This window comes from Lissotriton vulgaris, chromosome 5 (genome assembly GCF_964263255.1).
Source record: "Lissotriton vulgaris chromosome 5, aLisVul1.2, whole genome shotgun sequence".
Lineage (NCBI taxonomy): Eukaryota > Metazoa > Chordata > Amphibia > Caudata > Salamandridae > Lissotriton > Lissotriton vulgaris.
The window spans coordinates 1,114,258,362-1,114,278,290 of record NC_141693.1 but is presented as its reverse complement, the minus strand read 5'-3'; positions in this window follow the sequence as shown (position 1 = coordinate 1,114,278,290).

The window sequence follows — 19,929 nt, the reverse complement described above, 5'->3', positions numbered from 1 at the left end:
CCAGTTGCAGATTTCCTATGGAAAGTTGATCCTAACTATAACTACCTACTGGCGACCGCCAGTAGGTAATATATATATATATATATATATTCAATGAAAAAACCATTGGTTTTAGGCCATATATAGTTAGGGATTTGCATTTACAAAACCTTATTTTACTCACATAAAACCATTGAAATTCCATATATAGTTAGATGCGCTAACTATATATCGCACACCCGCAATCCACTGCTGATGATGTCACATATTACATCATTCATGACATGGTCAGTGACATCACTGATGGCATCACTGATGACAACTCAAATGACATCACTGATGACAACATCCAGTGACTGGAAGTTTCTGTAAAGTTAAAATATGTCTTACATATTGAAGAATGAGTGGATGTATAAATGTCTGGATGAAGGATTTAGTAGGTGCATGACTGACTGTATGAGGGAGTGATTAAATGTGTCTCACTGAGTGCATGGGTTAGTGATTAAACTGTATTAATTTGTGTATCATTATATCTGTTGTTCTGTAAACTGCTGCATGTGTTGATCAGTAGCTATATAAATAACTATATGGGTTATTGATTGGTTGCTCAAGTATTTGTATGGGAGACTGAGTATGTGTGTGGGTGGCTGGGAGGTGTGTGACTCTGTGCATAGATGTGTAAGCAGTTGATTCACTAGGTGTATGAGTTCAAGAGTGCATGTGGAAACAGCTATATGGGTGGTTGACTGTGTGCATGAGTGTATTGGTGAGTGAATGGATATCTCAGTGCTACATGTCAAAGTAAGTACATATGTAAAACACAGTACATGTGAGAGTTAACATATATAAATAACTGTGCATAACAGCCAGTGAATGTGTGAGTGGCTGTATGGATCATTGTGAACATGTATCAAGGATTGTATAAGAGAGTAAATATGTATTAGAATATGTTTCAATAAGTAAGGTGTGTATAACTGTATAGTTGAGGAATTGGAGGTGTGTTTGATTCTTTGCATGACTGTCTAGGTGTATGAGTAACTCCATGGATGAGTGACAGTCTGTGAGTGTCTGTTTTCACTGAGTGTATCTAAGGATATATCAGAGTCTGTAGAGGTTCATCGTATTAACACATGAATGATGTCATCTGTGATGTTGTCAATGATGTCATTTGAGTTGTCATCAGTGATGTCATTTGAGATGTCATCAGTGATGTCATTTGAGTTGTCATCAGTGATGTCATCAGTGATGTCACTGACCATGTCATGAATGATGTAATATGTGACATCATCAGCAGTGGATTGCGGGTGCGCGATATATAGTTAGCGCATCTAACTATATATGGAATTTCAATGGTTTTATGCGAGTAAAATAAGGTTTTGTAAATGCAAATCCCTAACTATGTATGGCCTAAAACCAATGGTTTTTTCATTGAATTTTCAAGGTTTTGTAAATGCAAATTCCTAACTATATATCGACTATAACCTATGGTTTTTTCAGTGAATTTCAATGGTTTTTTAATAGCAAATATGAAAAGCTTTAAAATGTCAAGTACGTGATAGATAAAAACATTTTCGTATTTATGCACGCTGATGTGCTTTGAACGCTGCACCCCCCCCTCCCCTCTTTTCTCTTAGTAGTACTCTCTCTTTGCAGATAGTGAACGGTAGTTAACGCAGACCTTTACCCCTATTGTAATCCGTCGTACCTGCTTGTCTCTCCATTTGATTGATTGTTATCCAAGCATTTATTGTTTTACAATTGATTCTCTTTGGTTCATTATCTATTTACAAACAAGCACAAAGTTGCAATACTCTGTTTAGTCTTTGCAGATAGTGAAAAATCGTGTAAAAAAATAAAAGTAATCGAGCAAAATCAGTAGGCCACTAATTGGATCTCTTTTTGACCTCGCTAAAATAGAAATATTAGGAACAACCCTTCATGAGAAATACGAAAATAGTGAGATGAACTTAGCTCCACACCATGAGGGCTGCAAGACAGCTCGACTCCGTCACCCACCCCGCCCAAAATAACGACAAACCCTATGCAAATATTAAAAATATAGACAACACACCAGCAAAGAAACAGGGTAAAACATTTTATTAAATAACTATTTACATAACTATTTTATACTTTTTATTGCCCGATCCGGCTAGCTCAATCGATCGAGCATGAAACTCATGCACTCTGATAGCAAGCGTTGCTACTGATGCTATGCAGACCAAAACTGGTTTTCAGTTTGTACATTTTTCTAGATTTTTCAATCCAAAGTTGGTTGACTTTGTAGAACGATGGCTTCAGATTTACAACATACGGTGTGGTGGCGCGGACTGGGAGGGGGCGCTTCGCTCCTGCCCCCTCCCCAAGTAAGATTTTCATACGTGAAAGTACGTTAATGGTTTTGGTCCCTGAGTTGCTTCAATGTCACTGCCATTCTCAAATGGCATAAGTTCTGGATGTTGGGTGCCATAGTTCAGAGTTCTGAGCAGCGCTTGTAACACTGTCTGAAGCTTATTTCCACCTACTGCAGCTTCACTATTCTCAAAGTAAGTGAGTGTCGTTTGTGGACCTGACTGCATTAGAAAACAATGTCATATGAAACCTTCCTAAACAGCTTGACGGAGGCCCCCGAGGGGCGGTGTGATGGCCATGGACTCGGAGAAGACACTTGGCTCCGACCCCATACCCCAAGTCTTATAGCACCGGTGTAGCCTGAGATCGCCCCCGACATAGGCGGCCGGCTCTCGGGGTCCGGCGGAACTTTTTGCCTTTTGATGACTCTTCTATTCTGGACCTTGTCCCACAATCCGTTTGACCTGAAGACACGCTGTAGTGGGACGCCCCTTTACCGTTTCAGTTGCCATTCCGCCCGCTTTTGCTACACTGTGCCTCTTCCGCCATTCAGCTGTTTACCGCCCGCTCTTGCGACTACAGCGTCTCGCTCACCATGTAGTTGAGTTGCTCCCGCTCTTGCGGTGCAGCGATAGGCGGCTGCCACAGGACTCTCAAAATGGCGGCCGGCTCTTCGGATTTGGGCCTGGTCCACTAAAATGGCCCTGGGACTCCTTGGAACTCGGACGCTTCCCTGATAGGGCTTGGGTCCCATTCTCGAAAACGTCCCCTCAGCCATGAAGATTCTACAAAAGTCTTGGGGGCCCCCGACTCCCGCAGGCTTCTGGTGGGGAGCGGCTGCCATGTCTGCTCGTGAAATGGCCACGACGGAGCTACGAGATGGTAGTGCTCTCATGCTGACGCCAGCTTTAGTCTGAAACATCCACAAACACTGTAGACTACCAATTCGATCAGTTCCGGTAGCGCCCCAACATGACCCGGAAGAGAAGAACTTGCCCTCCCCTCTTTGACTGATGGTTCTTGTTGCCTGTCCCCTCTGTTGTCATTTAACAGAACTTTTTGGACTGCTGAAAGGGGTTGTGTTCCGAACGCTGGTTGGTGGAGACATTTTGACTATATTCTTGACCTACGTTGTCGCGTAATGCGTTATATGACACGCCGCGTTAGCGCACCCGGAAGTGATCCGAGGCGCGGCGCGCAGCGCGTAACATAAGCATAACAGGTCATGTGACTTGTTAATAAAACTTTTCATTGGTTCATTTTACTTTTGTTATTTTAATGATGAAAAGCTTGGTCATATGACCTAAAAATTACGCTTTTTATTGTTTTCGAACATTATTTTTTTTTAAACATATGTTATAATATTCCAGGCTAATGTACTTTCCCGGAAAATTTACAACTGTCCTGCAAGTAAAATATATTCCTTTTTCGAGAAAAAGGGCGTTTCTTCGTTCCATGACGGAGCCGTTGAGTAAAAGAGACTCGGCCTGCTGTCTTAGTCGCCGATACGCCTGATTATCAGATTCTTATTGATCACTTTATGTTGCAGAAATAAAAAAAAAAAACTGCCCTTGACCATTTATCTTTACTGTGTTCCTACATATTATACCTTTTATCCGTCATGTAATTGGACTGCTTTATTTCACTTGCCTTTTACTGATTCGAAAACAGTGACTAAAAGTAAAAACTTTACCAATGTAAATACTACTACCGTGTTTTGTTTTAAAAACCTTTATTGTGAAAATGTCAGTATACAAATACGGGCCTATAACCACGTGGGCCGGCCACGGAGCAAACTGAAATCGTATATGATGAGGAGACATTTACACTGTAGAGGAACTTAACGAGCGGGCCATTAGGTTGGAAGAACTAAGGTGTCTAACAGTTGCGGAATCGGTAGACGTACATTTTGTAATTAAAATAAGACAGGGCCACTTACAATAAAATTTTCTAGATATACATTTGCGGGCAAGGAGTTACGAGTCTCATTTATACCGGCGCCATTTTGGGCGAGCCCGGGCAGGTCCAAGATATAGTCAAAATGTCTCCACCAACCATCGGCCAGACCAGAACCCCTTTCGGCCCTGTATGCTACAAGATGGTGTCTTCCATTCAGAAAATATTGTTGGCAGCATTTTGAAAGGAAACAGAAACAGCCGTTCTCCTAGTGAGTTTCACATTGTTACATTTAGGAAGAATGTTGAAGAGTAGTATGTGGAAAATCTGAAGCCATTTTTCTACAAACTCTCAATCAGCCTTGGATGGAAAAAAAAATCCTGAAGAATGTACAAACTGAAAACCAATTTTTGTCTGTATAGCATCAACAGCAACGCTTGAGTCAGCTTTGTGTCAAGCCGCCATTTTCATTCAATCAATAGCGTCCCCCTGCAAACATTCAGGGACCTGGTCGTGTCTTCAGATGAAACGGATTGTAGGAAAAGAAACAGAAAGGAAAAGGAAAAAAGTTCCGCCGGACCTCGGGAGCCGGCCGCCTATGTCATGTGCGACCTTTGGCCACACCAGGGCAATAGTGAAGCTGCAGCAGGTGCAAATAAGCTTCAGACAGTCTTACAAGCACTGCTCAGAACTCTCAACTGAGGCACTCAACATCCAGGACTTGCCATTCGGATCTTGGCGCCTTGTGCTGGTTCCGACCTATTCACACATCGGTCCACTACTGACATCACCTCATAAGCCAACGGGGCACCCCACGCCGACTTTCGGCACAGCATTGTAGGATGGCCACACCAGTGCGGCAACTTGCTGGACACAACCTCGGTGCCATCCGGATCTCGGTGCGTTCGAGTCACTGTACCGCAAAACTGACCGGAACTCAGCTGGACACGCCGTCTTTCGGCGCAGCATTGTAGGATGGCCACACCAGTGCGGCAACTTGCTGGACACCACCTCGGTGCCATCCGGATCTCGGCACGTTCGATTCACTGTACCGCAAGAGTGACCGCAACTCAGCTGGACACGCCGTCTTTCGGCGCAGCATTGTAGGATGGCCACACCAGTGCGGCAACTTGCTAGATACCACCTCGGTGCCATCCGGATCTCGGCGCGTTCAATTCACTGTACCGCAAGAGTGACCGCAACTCAGCTGGACACGCCGTCTTTCGGCGCAGCATTGTAGGATGGCCACACCAGTGCGGCAATTTGCTGGACACCACCTCGGTGCCATCGGGATCTCGACGCGTTGTGCTGCCTTCGGCCTATTCGCACATCGGTCCGCTACTGACGCCGCCTCACGTGCCAACGGATTTTCTACGCTTTTTGTAGCCCTATGCCGCATAACAGGTCATGTGACTTGTTTATAAAACTTTTCATTGGTTCATTTTACTTTTGGTTTCCTAAAGATGGAAGGCTTGGTCATATGACCTTAAAATAACACTTTTCATTGGTTTAGAACATTTTTTTTTCCCAAACGATGAAAGCCCCACCTTGTTTCTGGATCATTCAGACTGAAGCTGGCGTCAGCATGAGAGCACCACCATCTCGTGGCTCCGCCGTGGTCATTCCGCGAGCAATCATGGCAGCCGCTCCCCACCGGAAGCCTGCGGGAGTCGGGGGACCCCAAGACTTTTGTAGAATCTTCACGGCTGAGGGGACGCTTTTCGAGAATGGAGCCCAAGCCCTAGCAGGCAAGCGTCCGAGTTCCAAGGTGTCCCAGGGCCATTTCAGTGGACCAGGCCCAAAACCGAAGAGCCGTCCGCCATTTTAAGAGTCATGTGGCAGCCGCCTATCGCTGCACTGCAAGAGTGGGAGCAACTCAACAACATGGTGAGCGAGACGCTGTAGCCGCAAGAGCGGGCGCAACTCAGCTGGATGGCCGCCACCTGGGGAGGCCCGTTCACGCCGCCTCCCCCACACCCCCCCCCCCCCCGGGCCGCCCCACGCCAATTTTCGGAGCAGCATTGTAGGATACCAAAACCAGTGCGGCAGTTTACTGGACATCACCTGGGTGCCATCAACATCTCAGCGCGTTCTGCTGCCTTGGGACTATTCGCACAACAGACCGCTACTGACGAGGCCTCCCCCCGCACCACCCGGGACGCCCCACGCCAATTTTCGGAGCAGCATTGTAGGATCCCAAAACCAGTGCGGCACCCAGGCGACATCACCTGGGTGCCGTCCAGAACTCTGCACGTTGTGCTGCCTTGGGACTATTCGCACAAAAGACAGCTTCTGACCATTGTTGCTTTTTTGGGTGAAAAATGTTTAAATGTTTTTACAGTTTTTGTTCCGTTCATTATATTTAAAAGTTAATAAAGTTTTATAATGTTACTTTGTTGGAGTGTTATAATTTTTTTTAAAAACGGGTGAATGGGGCCTTGAATCGGGTTATTGTCATGTGTGGGCTTTGCAAGTGTACTGCTACAGGATCGGACATTTCAAACTCAAATGCACGTTCTTTTTCTTACCTTTCCGAAGCATGGAGCGCAATAGCAGGCAGAGAAAGGGTGATGCACGTGTTGAACACTACCTGACCTGGCAAGTTGCTGGCAGTGCCCCCCCGCCCGCTCCTGAAAGAGGGCACACACACACCGCCGCCCCGAGTACTTCACAAATCTTTAAAAGACCATGCGCTTGTTCATGAGGCTTAAATGGTTTATCACCTCTTCTAGAACACCTGCATCGACCCTCTGACGTTTCCTGGAAAAATTACCACGTAACACAATACCAAGCCCTGTCAGCTGAAACCCCCGAGGAATCGTGGGGCATATTATCAAGGGGGTTTATCTCCGCTTTTTTGACTTTAAAAGCCATGAAAGCGGAGATAAAATTATCTCCCTATTACCAAGCTGTCGCTAACACCAGTTAGTGACAGCTAAAAGGAGATAGCGACCATCTTGGGCCCCGCTTTGCATGTCAGTGATACTTATCACTAATGACATGCAAAGTGGGCGTGCCAAGATGTTAGCGACTGGAAACAGTCCCTAACATCGCTATCTCCTATTACCAACTTTTGGAGATATTCGCGCTAAACGCAAATATCTCCAAAAGCTAACACCTGCCCTGAGCAGTTCTTAGCCATGTTATCCAATGGGAGGTGGATAACATGGCTAAGAGCATTTGCTCGATAATACATGAATATCGCTGACTTTTCTGCGATAATAGCAAGGTTTATCTGCGATAAAAATCGCCGATGTGCGGCGAAAATTTTTGTCTCTAAACAAGTTAGAGACAAAAATTATCGCTAGTTGTTCGTAATATGCCCCCGGGTTTTTGCTTGCAGAAATCGGGAGGCGGGAGACTAGCACTGAAATCAGTAGTCTCACGCCTGAATCGGGAGGGTTGGCATGTCTGGATTCTCTTTAGCTGGGGCCATAAACTACATCCGCAGGGGTAGGTGATAGCCTGGGACCAGCCTGGCATCTAAAATGGCTGCCGTGCACGACAAAATTGTGGCATTGGAAAAAAGGCAAGATGGCGCAGACAATGTTTATCAATAAGGATTCATTTATAACAAAATATTTTATCGCAGTGACAAATTGGCGGTCCACATTTCCTGATTTCCATCGAATCGAACGTTATCAGACGTCACGCAGCAAAAAAAATAAAAAGCTCACGCACAGCCGCTGGAAGACATGTATCAACATATATGAGCCTCCTCAGCCACCCTCATGAAACATAGGGGATTAGGATACGTCTCCCGCACCCCCTTATACCTAGTAATTTAATTATAACGAAGCACAAAATGGCGAATTCCCGTTTCACTACCAGTTTGCGGCCCAGTTCGCGGCCCGTGAAGCGCTTCTACCGTGAAAAATCATTTTTTTTTTATTTTCCCCACGGGACCCTTTAATAACCCCAACAACATTCCTAGGAGGTCAAGAGGGGTATACCTTGCCCCCTTTCATTAAATTCCCCCTTCGTTTTTCACCTCTTCTTCTCTCTCGATCCTACCGAGAGATAAGATGGCGGCCGCTCCGGACTGTCACGCAGCAAAAAAAAAAAAAGCTCACGCACAGAGCAGTTTTTAGACATGTTATCCAATGGAAGGTGGATAACATGGCTAAGAGCATTTGCTGGATAATGCATGAATATCGCTGACTTTTCAGCGATATTCATGCATTGTGGCCGATGTGCGGCGATAATTTGTATCTCTAAACAATTAAAACGAAGCACAAAATGGCGAATTCCCGTTTCGCTACCAGTTTGCGGCCCAGTTCGCGGCCCGTGAAGCGCTTCTACCGTGAAAAATCATTTTTTTTTTATTTTCCCCACGGGACCCTTTAATAACCCCAACAACATTCCTAGGGGGTCAAGAGGGGTATACCTTGCCCCCTTTCAATAAATTCCCCCTTCGTTTTTCACCTCTTCTTCTCTCTCGATCCTACCGAGAGATAAGATGGCGGCCGCTCCGGACTGTTTAGAATGTTGACAGACACCGGAGAGCCAATCAGCTTTCTGCGCGCAAAGTTCCGTTTCGCGAAAAGTAAGCGGACCGGAGCGCAGCCCGGAGCGCTGTTACAGATATATATCTTGTTTTGAACGTTAATTTCTCAAAAACTACTGGAGCACATATATTGAGACCTAGCAAAGGCACATCGGGCTAACAGTCCCTACAATTTTGCCAAGTTTCGTGCAAATCCATTCAGCCGTTCGAGCTAAAAGTGAGTCCAACCGCCCTATGGAAAACTCAATGTTAAAAACGCGTTTTGGGACCCCCCTTTTTTCTCAGCCCCCCTTGACAAAACCCCCCCAAATTTTCAGGGGCTGCTCAGACACAAAATGTGCCATTTTCCTGAAAATTTCAGCCGATTCCGTCCACAAACGCCAAAGTTATTAGACATAGAATTTTCAAAAATCCCATAGGGAATTAATCCTAACTATATATACCTACTGGCGATAGCCAGTAGGTAATATATATATATATATATATATATATATATATATATATATATATATATATATATATATATATATATATATATATATATATATATATGAATATATATATATTACCTACTGGCGGTCGCCAGTAGGTACATATAGTTAGGATTTTTTTCCTATGGGATTTCTGAAAATTCTATGTCGAATAACTTTAGCGTTTGTGGACGGAATTGGCTGAAATGTACAGGAAAATGGCACATTTTGTTTCTGAGCAGCCCTTGAAAATTTGGGGGGGTTTCGTCAAGGGGGGGCCGAGAAAAAAGGGGGATCCCAAAACGCGTTTTTCCCATTCATTTTTCCATAGGGCGGTTGGAATCACTTTTAGCTCCAACGGCTGAATGGATTTACACGAAACTTGGCAAAATTGTAGATATGGTTTGCCCGACGTGCCTTTGCTATGTCTTAAAATATGTGCTCCAGTGGATTTTGAGAAATTAATGTTTTAAAAAACAGATATATCTGTGACAGCGTCCCGGTTAGCGCCCCGGTTCGCGTACCTGACGCGTAACGGAACTTCGCGAGGAGAAGCGGATTGGCTCCCCGGTGACTGTGAACATTCTAAACAGTCCGGAGCGGCCGCCATGTTGTGTCTCGGTAGGATCGAGACACAAGATGTGGCAAAAACAAAGGGAATTGACCATAAGGGGGCAGAGTAGACCCTCCCTGACCCCCTAGGTTTGATGTGGGTTCTTTAAAAGGGCCCCGCGGGGCAAAAAAAAATGTAATTATTTTTCTATTTTTGCGGGGGAAGCGCCCGGTACACGCACCGGGGAGCGGACCGGGGAGCGTACTATGGGGAAAAAAGAATGACAGACTTTTAAAAATTATGTGTTTATTAATTGTTTTTTGTTGTGTTTATTTTATTTTTTTATTTAAGTACCAACATGTAGGTACCAATGCAGAGTCTAAAATGTAATATACACCGTCTCCTTTGTAGATATCTTGTATGTTGTTACATAAGTTATTGTGGTATATGGAATTCATACCATAGTCTGTCAGGAAATCAGAAACAACATGGAGTCAGGAGATGACAAAGAGATGTTAAATACACATTGGAGATAATATCGTGGGAGAAAGGAAGTAACTATGAGCAAACTTACTATGTAACACAAAAAAGTTGCATAGTATATTTTAAGTCTCAGTTTATATTATATCTATTTTGGTACTATTTCATAATTTACATATAAAAAAGAATAATGTCTCAAAATTTTTTAATTTTTAAATAACAATTCATTGTTGTGATTTTTCAAAATCTAAAGGAATGTGCAACATTAATTCATCAGGTATGTCCTCATTTTCATTCCATGATTCAATTTCTTCTACACAATTAATTAAGTCTTGGTCCAGAGAGTGATCCAAAAAGTCTATTTCATCTTTGTCTTCCTTAGGATTGTTTTCCATATTAATTTCAAATGAAATATTAATTTCATTTTGTTGTCCTTCCATTTTCTTGCTGTAAATTGTATAAAAAATAAATATATCAGTAGAGATAGGGCACTGTTGGGTTTAAGTTCAGACAGGTACTTGTGAGTTTTTAACAGTGAAGTTATCTTTGGGCAGTGTATGGTTTCAGGCAGGAAGTAGAACTATTAAAAAGTGCCTGTGATGAAGCCTAAGTAAATTCATAATTATACAAGAGAAGTCTCAATCCATAATTATAATAGACAAGCCTATCTCAATGTCTAACTGTTACAGAAGGACAGTATATAACTATCTGAATTGAAAACGTTTTCCCAAATTAACTTAAAGTGCATAACATAGTTCTCCTTTCAAATTAACAATTTACCTTTTTCAAATTATTTGAAGATTTCTGTCAAAATGTTTTCCAAATGTACCTTAGGTAGTGTTAGTCAAAATGGCTGTGTTTCCCTCTCATTTTTCATATATATTCATGTACTTAACCAATCAAATGTCAGCACATAAAAGTACAAAATGTAAGTAACATTTTAATTGGTTGAAAATTCAAACAGTTTCATATGTGTTTTTGTCTTGTAATTTACCTCAGGATATTTAGACAGGGCTACAGCCCAAATAGCTCAATGGAATACCACCAAATTTGGGTAAATGGTAGGGACTGCTATGTAGTAGGGCGTATTCTATGTTTTTCTGTAAATTACTTTCCCACCTTTTTTTTGGGAGCGCTTACCGGTGCGTGCCCCGGTACGCGCACCGCAGCGTTACGGGAGTCCTGCATTTTGTGTTTCGGTACAATCGAGACACAAGATGGAGGACAAACAACGTTGGGAATGGGTAGAAGGGGGCACGGTAGACAGTTCCTGACCCTCTAGCTGACCCTCTAGGTTTTCTGAGGGGGGTTTAGAAGGCTCATTTATGTCCCCCCCAAAAAAACATTTTTACATTTTTCGCGGGGGAAGCACTCGGTACGCGCACCGGGAAGCGTACTTTGGTGAAAAATAGTGAAAAAAGTTTGAAAAAGAAAATCATTATGAGTGATCAGAGGTAGGGTAGCCCTGAAAACAGCTTTTGGGTTCTGTGGCTGATTTAAGTACCTACAAGTAGGTTCCAATGCACAGTCTTAAATTCAGTAGGAATATTCTATTCCCCTCATCTGAGAAGTGCACACCATCTCCTCTATAGATGTCTTGCATGTTGTAACGCAAGTTGTTGTTGTATATTGAACCCATTCCAAAGTCTCTAATGTAAGCAGAAACAGATTTATTCACATGTTTCCGTGCTTTCTCAAATTGTGGACAGGCAGTTTGTGGAAAAAGTGTCATCAATTGATTAAAGGTGTCCTTTAAAAGCATTTCCAACCTCAATCAACATAGGTTGTTGTAACTCATCTGACGAGTGTTGAACAACCACAGCCGCAACAACAACCACATGTGCAAGTACAAGCCCAAGTACTTGTGGAAGGAGAGGCAGCGCAAGGAGATGCGCAAGCAGAGGTGCATGGAGGGTCACAAGTGCCCACAATTGTTGTTCCTCCCGAAGTAGGGGCACATCAGGAAATTGACAATCAAGCCGAGGTATCATTTGAGGAAGCCACTCCTCCTGATGATTCATTGTCTTCCAGGTCCCCAGCAATGAAAAGATCAAGGGTGGTGTCTACATCTTCTTCAAGCCCACCTCCTTCTGATGATATGGATCAAACTTGGGAACCACCACTGCTGTCTGAGAGTGAGGCACACCCTGATCTGACAAAGGTAGTTAAGTGTAAAAGGAAGGTCGTCGAAAGTCTCATAGTTATGGAGTGTGATGAGGCTCAACAAGAAGTGGCGTATACTCCTGCTGATGTAGACTCTCACGACGACGGCCCAGTCATCATAAAGGTCACTGCAGCCCCAGCGGGCATGCAGCAAACAGACATTTTGACCCTAGCCCGAGAAGCTGCTGAGCGTGATGATGATGTTGTTGACGAGGAGGCAATGGAAACACCACAATCATTGGAGTTAACTAGTACACCAACATCTACCGCTTCCATATTTCTTCCTCGCCAGAAGGGACCTCCATCCACCTCGACCTCAATTAGTGGTGGTGAAAGTGCACAACGTAGTAAAGTTTGGCAATCCACATCCTCCACTTCATCTGTCATTAGCAGCATGACCACCACCACCAGTATCGCCGCCTCCTCCGGCCCCCACAGACATTTCAAGTCCGCAGTTTGGGACTTCTTTAGTGTTTGCCGAAAAAAGGAAAACTTCGCCATTTGTAGCATTTTAAGCATGCAGTTAGTCGTGGTAAGTTTGTTACCAACTATGGTACCGGAGGCCAGAGAGGTCATCTTAAGAGACAGCACGCTGTCCAATGGTTTGTGCACCTAAAGGAGATCAAGGAAGCCCGAATTGCAAGTCAAGAAAACGTTGATGTTTCATCTGATGATGACGAGGAGGAAGAAGTGTCAAACACTTCACTTACACCCAGTACCCCTGTCAGCAGCACACCCCCTGTGAGCCACACTAAGAGTGTGGGAGAGAGTGAGACACCAATGCGAAAAAGTTCATCAGCGAGCGTAACTGGGTCAAAGAAGTCATCATCATCATCATCCCGTAAAAGCATGGTCCAGGCCAATATTAGAACCATGTTGTTTTCAGCAGCGCCATATGATCGCAACCACCCACTGACGCGTCTGTATAACTCTAAGCTGGCTAAAATGCTAGCTCTGGACCTTCTCCCTTTTTCTTTTGTAGAAAGGATTGGTTTTCTAGAATTAGTGGCAGCGCTCTACCTTAAATGAAAGGTACCTAGCCGGTTCTATTTTGCCAGAGTTGCGGTTCCAGCACTACATGAAGATGTGCTGGTGGTGATTGGGGCAGCTTTGCAGTAGAGTGCTGTTCACACTATACATCTGACAACAGACATGTGGACCAGTGGCGCAGGCGCTGATTACATGTGCATCACTGCACACTGGGTCTCTTTTTCAGGGGTTAAAGCAAAGCTAAACGCAGGTGTTGACCCGGACCAAGTTTTTAAAGCTGCTCGGAAACATGCAACACTAGCCATGTTTGGCTTGGAGAAACGTCATACAGCAGAAAACATTTTGAATGAGTTTAACACAAAGGTCTTTCACTGGCTGTCCCCAAAAAAACACCAGATTGGTTATGTTTCCACGGATAATGGCGCCAATGTAGTTAAAGGCCATGAATCTGGGTCACTATTTCAGAGTGCCGTGTTTGGCACACTGTATAAACCTGGTTGTTAAAAAATTCTTGAGTGATGAAGACAGTCCAGCGTGCGAGGAAGTGGCCACCTGCCGAAGAATGTGCAACCATTTAAGCCATTCTTTTAAGGCCCGGAAGCATCTGAGGAGCCTGCTACATGAACGTCGAATGCCAGTGAAAGCACTCATCCAGGAGGTGCCAACACGTTGGAACTCAACCTTCTACATGCTTGAGCATCCGTATGAGCAGTATACGGTACTCGATCACTATTTCTTAACACTGGGTAAAGCTCAGAAGAACCTGAGGCTAGATGCGGCGCAATGGAACCTAGTTAAAAGCCTGACAGACATGCTTTGTCCTTTTGAGGTCTTCACACGTGCAGTCAGCAAGAAGGACTGTAATTTGGGAAAAGCTATCCCATTGTTCCGCATGCTGGAGCACCAAATGAAGGCGGTGTCTTCTATGTTTCAAAAAGATAAAAAAAAGCAAGAAGCTTTTGTTTTGGCGGAGAAATTATTAGAGCGCCTACTTGGCGATGAACGTCTTAAAGTGATCCACTCAGAACAGCATTACATTTGTGCTACTATTCTGGATCCACGCTACAAAAAGGCGCTGGCAGGCCGAGCATACTTTCCTTTTGATGATGAAGATGTTACAAAGTACAAACATTGGCTAGCCTTGTCAGCCATGAGGTTTGAAAGAGAACGGCAGCAAATTCAAGGACAAGGCAGTACATCAGCATCAGTCAAAAGAATCCACTTCTGCACCTGTGGCTGTGGCACAAGTGACCTCTCAGCCGTTAAAGACACCGGCAACCTGATCATCTGCACCAGACACAACAGTAACATTGGGTGAAGAAGAGGATTGGCTAACTTGGCTTGGGTTTGGTTCTCAAAAGGTCCCAGCAAAGAGTAAGCAAAGTGGAGGACCCTTGGAGAACCTTGAGTCGATGGTGCAGGACTATCTGAATGACTCAACAGAGGTCTATGTTAATTCGGACCCATTGGCGTATTGGCATGGGAAAAAAGAATTGTGGGCACAGCTCTCCAACTTGGCTATTAACTTCTTGTCTTTCCCACGCGCAAGCATGTCTTCTGAACGTGTTTTCAGTGCTGCTGGTGGCATTGTAACTTCCAAACGGTCCCGCCTCTCTCCCAAAAATGTGGAGAGGTTAACAATGATCAAGATGAATCAGCACCTCATACCACCAGATTACAAAGTACGAGAACACACGCCGAATGAAGACGAGGAGGACAGCAACTTAGATGAGGGAATTTCTTCTCTGTTAGGTGACACTGACCTACTCCTGCCTGAATTCGCAGAGTATGAGGACGAACCCTTACTCTTATTCCCTGACACCGAGCCCTTTCTTTTTCGTCCTTATTCACTTTTATTCCTGTGTGTCTGTTTTCTTTGTTTTGCACAGTTAATATAATTAAAACTTTAATCATCTAATCACAAAAACAAGCCCATCAGCAGAACTGTCTTCGCTTGTTTGCTTATTGATTTGAAGGTGCGGCAGTCTGCATTCCTCAGGTTCACAAGTTCACAAGAACATGCTCCTCTATCCTCCTCCTCCAGACTCCTATTTCTCTCAAAGCAGAGGGCTGGATTACGCCCAATGAAGAAATACTCTGCACTTGTGGGGGTGTTCTACTTCTTTGCAGGTGAGTTGGTGGGTCTTGGGGCATTGCTGGGGAGCTCTAATACCGGATAAAAGTGGTATGGACCAAATCGGAGGCACATTTTTTTGGGGGTTTTTGCTGACTTGCTTGCCTCTGAGGTGCTCTTTGGGGGGGGTTCCAGGTGTTTGTGGGTGGGTTTGGGGTCTGGGAGCACTGCTGGGACAGTCTAATTTTGATTGCATTTGCTTTTCAGGAAATCCGTGGTGGAAAACGGGAGTTATGACCTAGCTGCACAGCGCGTTTGGACCGAAGGCCGATAAATATTGTAAGTATGAGATTTTCCTTTTTGGCTGTTTGGGGGTGTTGTGCTTTTTTGCGAGTGGGTTGGCGGGTCTTGGGGCATTGCTGGGAAGGTCTAATACCGGATAAAACTGGTTTGGACCAAATCAGAGGCGATTTTTTTTTGCGTTTTTGCTGACTTGCTTGCCTTTGAGGTGCTCTTTGGGGGGGTTCCGGGTGTTTGTGGGTGGGTTTTGGGGTCTGGGAGCACTGCTGGGACAGTCTAATTTTGATTGCATTTGCTTTTCAGGAAATCCGTGGTGGAAAACAGGAGTTATGACCTAGCTGTACAGCGCGTTTGGACCGAAGGCCGATAAATATTGTAAGTATGAGATTTTCCTTTTTGGCTGTTTGGGGGTGTTGTGTTTTTTTGCGAGTGGGTTGGCGGGTCTTGGTGCATTGCTGGGAAGGTCTAATACCGGATAGAACTGGTTTGGAGAAAATCCATGCGGAAAAGCCTTTTGGCACTTTTTGTAACTTAGGGTTCGTTAGGGTTAGCCCTAGCAGCAGGATTGCATGTGTTTCGGGGTGTTCTAGATTTTTGCAACTGAGTTCTGGGGTCTTAGAACACTCGTGGGAGTGTGTCATTTTGGTTGCAAGTGATTTGAAGAAAATCCATGGTGGGAAAGGGGGGATTTGGCATAGTTAAAGAAAGCGTTTGACACTATTCTTAACTTAGGGCTCGTTAGGGTTAGCAGTATTTGGGTGGGGGGCTGTTTGTGGGGGGGTTTGCGAGTCTTGGAGCGATGCTGGGTATGGATACTTTTGCTTGCTTGCAAGTGGTTTGAGTACAATCCACGGTGGGTAAGGGGGTATTTGGGCCACTTTTACTTTCAAAGTACGTTTTGTCACCAGTTTTCTACTAGGCCTCGTTTATTGAGATCTGATTGGGGGTCTTCTACATTTTTGCGACTGGCTTTAGTAAGGGTCTGGGTGGGAGCACTGCTGGGAAGGTCTAATTTTGTTCGAAAACACAGTTTACAGTACACCTAGCTTGAGGGGAAAGATCCGCTAAATTAATTTGCTCATACTTGTTTATCCTTCAAAAGGAGACTCAGACAGAGTACGCACTTTCAAAAATATTGTACTGTCTATTAGGAATCTCAAAGTGTGACTTTTTGCACTACACAGCGTACATACCTTATATTTATTTGTCAGTGGTGTTCTAATATCACTTCCTGTTTTTCCATCAATAATTACAGGCCGGGTTTCAGTCTGTGCAATGGGAAAAAAGGATGAAGTCAGGCTTCACATTAGCGAGCCGCAATTCAGCATCCGCCAGGCAGGCAGTGGACAGGGTGTCTTCTGGTCACCAACATTGATGGACGGAGCGTCAGCTGGAATGGAGGAGTGCCGCTAATAAGAGGAATGGTTTGATGCGTGACAAGTTACTCACCAAATTCAACAGGACAACTACAACAACATACAGATACAGTATCCATTCTTTTCTGATGTTTTTTTAAGTAATGTTATTGCTGTGAACTTCTATGAGTGTGACTCTGCATTTCTTGGATCTCTCTCTGCTTCTAAATTGATCCCTACAGTCATTCTGTAGGTTTTACTTCGGCTATTTTTTAAACCTAATTTAATGTAAGAAGTGTTTCTCTGAGTGCAGAGATAGGCAAGTGAAAACGCTGCAGCCCTGTACTGTCACATTCTGTCATTCACGGTTGTCGAAAGTACTACTTACTTTTCAGTAACAATGCATGCAGTAGTGCATGCACTTCTTTTATGTCACTTACCCAAAAAGAAACCCCCATTCCCATCCATTTTCCAAACCCTAACCCTCTTCCCCCTGGCTGTGTGGTTTTGATTGATGTGTGACTAAATGACAGCAATAATTCCACATACTGCTGGGGAGGATAAGGTCATAGCAACAGGCTGGTGAAGGAATCCGAGGATATATTCTAGACTTACTCAGCTTCAGTACTATTTCTTGTAGTAGTAGCCAATGTCAAAGAAATTCAACGCAAGTACTAGTTATACTTTCAATACTTTACCATTTGTTAGGCTACATTGTGGCACTGTTCTAGTGTACTGTCACCTGCTATATTCTCTATCGTAAGTTTCAAAAAGTATATTTGTGTAGCCCTAACAAAATAATCTCCCGCAAGACCCTCCCTAACCCCAACGATTGTCCTTCAAAAGTCCCAAAAACAACCCAACTCCCAATTCCCACCCCCCAAAAGTCTCTAAAAAAAGGGCAAGGGACACTACGGCAGGATGCTGTTCACTTTAGCGGCCAGGGCATCATACTCCTTGCGGAGGGTGGCATGGTCGGAGTGGAGGCCCTCCACCAAGGTCTAATATGTTAGGACCTCCTGCTTCAGGTAGGACACTCTGAGGCATAAGCAGTGCTTGCGTGCCTTGCAACTCCTGTGGGGGGCAGCTGCTGTCTTTGCTGCTCGGCGGTGGCGGTTGGCTTTGGGAGCCCGGCTCTGTACCGCTGAAGCACTGCGCTGGCTGGCAGCCCGTGGGGGCACGGAGGAGGGTGCAGCTGCCTCAGTGGATGTACCAGTAGACTGCGTGTCCTCCTCCTCCAGTGCCACCAGCCGCCGATATTCAGCAACAGTGGCATCCAGCCTCCGTTGCCGGGCCATTCGAGCCAGCTCCTTCCTTGTTGGTTTTGTTGATTTGGAAGGAGCAACTATATGAAGAAAGAAAGACATAGTCTGTAACCAATGCTCCTTAAGATTAACACAAAATGATTGAGCAGAAGGTTTTGTCACAGTACAACTAGCAACTTGAAAGCACAGTACATAACTATTGAGGCCAATATCTATCTAACCTCCCACTTCTTCATCCTTGCTCTAACATTAGTGGGAGTTTAAGGAACAAATTCTACGAGCACTATGGACTTCCATTACAGTCGACTATGATAGTACACCAGTCTTATTCTTCTTCTTCTCTCTTGTTTAAGAAAATTGGTACATTATCTTATGCAAGCCGGCATAATGCCAGCGCAGTGAACTTGCACCCGAGAAAAATAGACGCACACCATGATGAGTGAGACAGACTTGCGTTACTGTACCGGTCCAGTACATGCAGGTGGTGAAGCTCTTACTTTTCTATTACGGGTGGCACTGAGAATACTCTGTTAAAAGGGCTACTGCTTAATTAATTTAACTTTCACCCTACAGTGCAAATGAGTACTAGAAAAGGAAAATGAAGAAGCTAAATAATATGATTATCTATCACTTCACATGGGATGTATTTGATTACATATGGGATGACTTTAGGTGCTTTGCTTTTTATTGAGTGAACAGTGATACAACCACACATGAATGACGTACTACTACTAAACTAAACTTATTAAGAGAGGTAGGGAGTGTCCACCGTAATAACCGGATATATGCTGTGCTTGCAGTTGCAATACAAACTACTGCTACTATTCATGGTAGTATTAGGACAAAATTACAACTTCTTTTCCTTGCCTTTCCTACACTGGAACGGACCTGCGGGTGCGGTGTTACATGCTCTTCAAAGTAACACTTAGTTCATCCAGTGACCGTCTACTCTCTCTAGATACACATATGCACACATACAGTTTCTGTTTCACCCACCCAGGCTGTTCTCCTTCCACCCATCCTTGCTTCATCATTCGCTCAGCCATGCACCATACCATATGGCTGAGATACCCGCCACCCCCTCTCAACACAATCCCCAAAAGGAGGGAAACCGGAAACAGTTCTTGAAGTTTTTGGAAGAGGGAGGGAGTGACCCTCCCCGGCCGTATTTATTAAAACAAAAAATTAAACGTTAAACAGTTCATATTAATGTACAATTTCATAACCACATTGCGATGTTTGGCTAACCTTAACAGATTCTCTAATACAGAGGTTCTCCTAGCCGAACTACCAACCTGCAAAACATTTTCTTGAAATAATGAAATTGTACATCCTAACGTTTAAGGGCCAACGGCAAGGTCGTAACCGGTGTCAAGATCCCTAACCAGAAATACCCCCCCCACTTGGGAGGGGCGACAGCAACTACCAATTTCCCTTTGACTTGTCGGGGGCCCCAATAAACTCGACGCCACTTAAAGGTCGTTCGAGGACTCGTGTGAGTATCTAGAAGGTAGCGTAGACCTCCCCCCATACCCCACACAACTTACC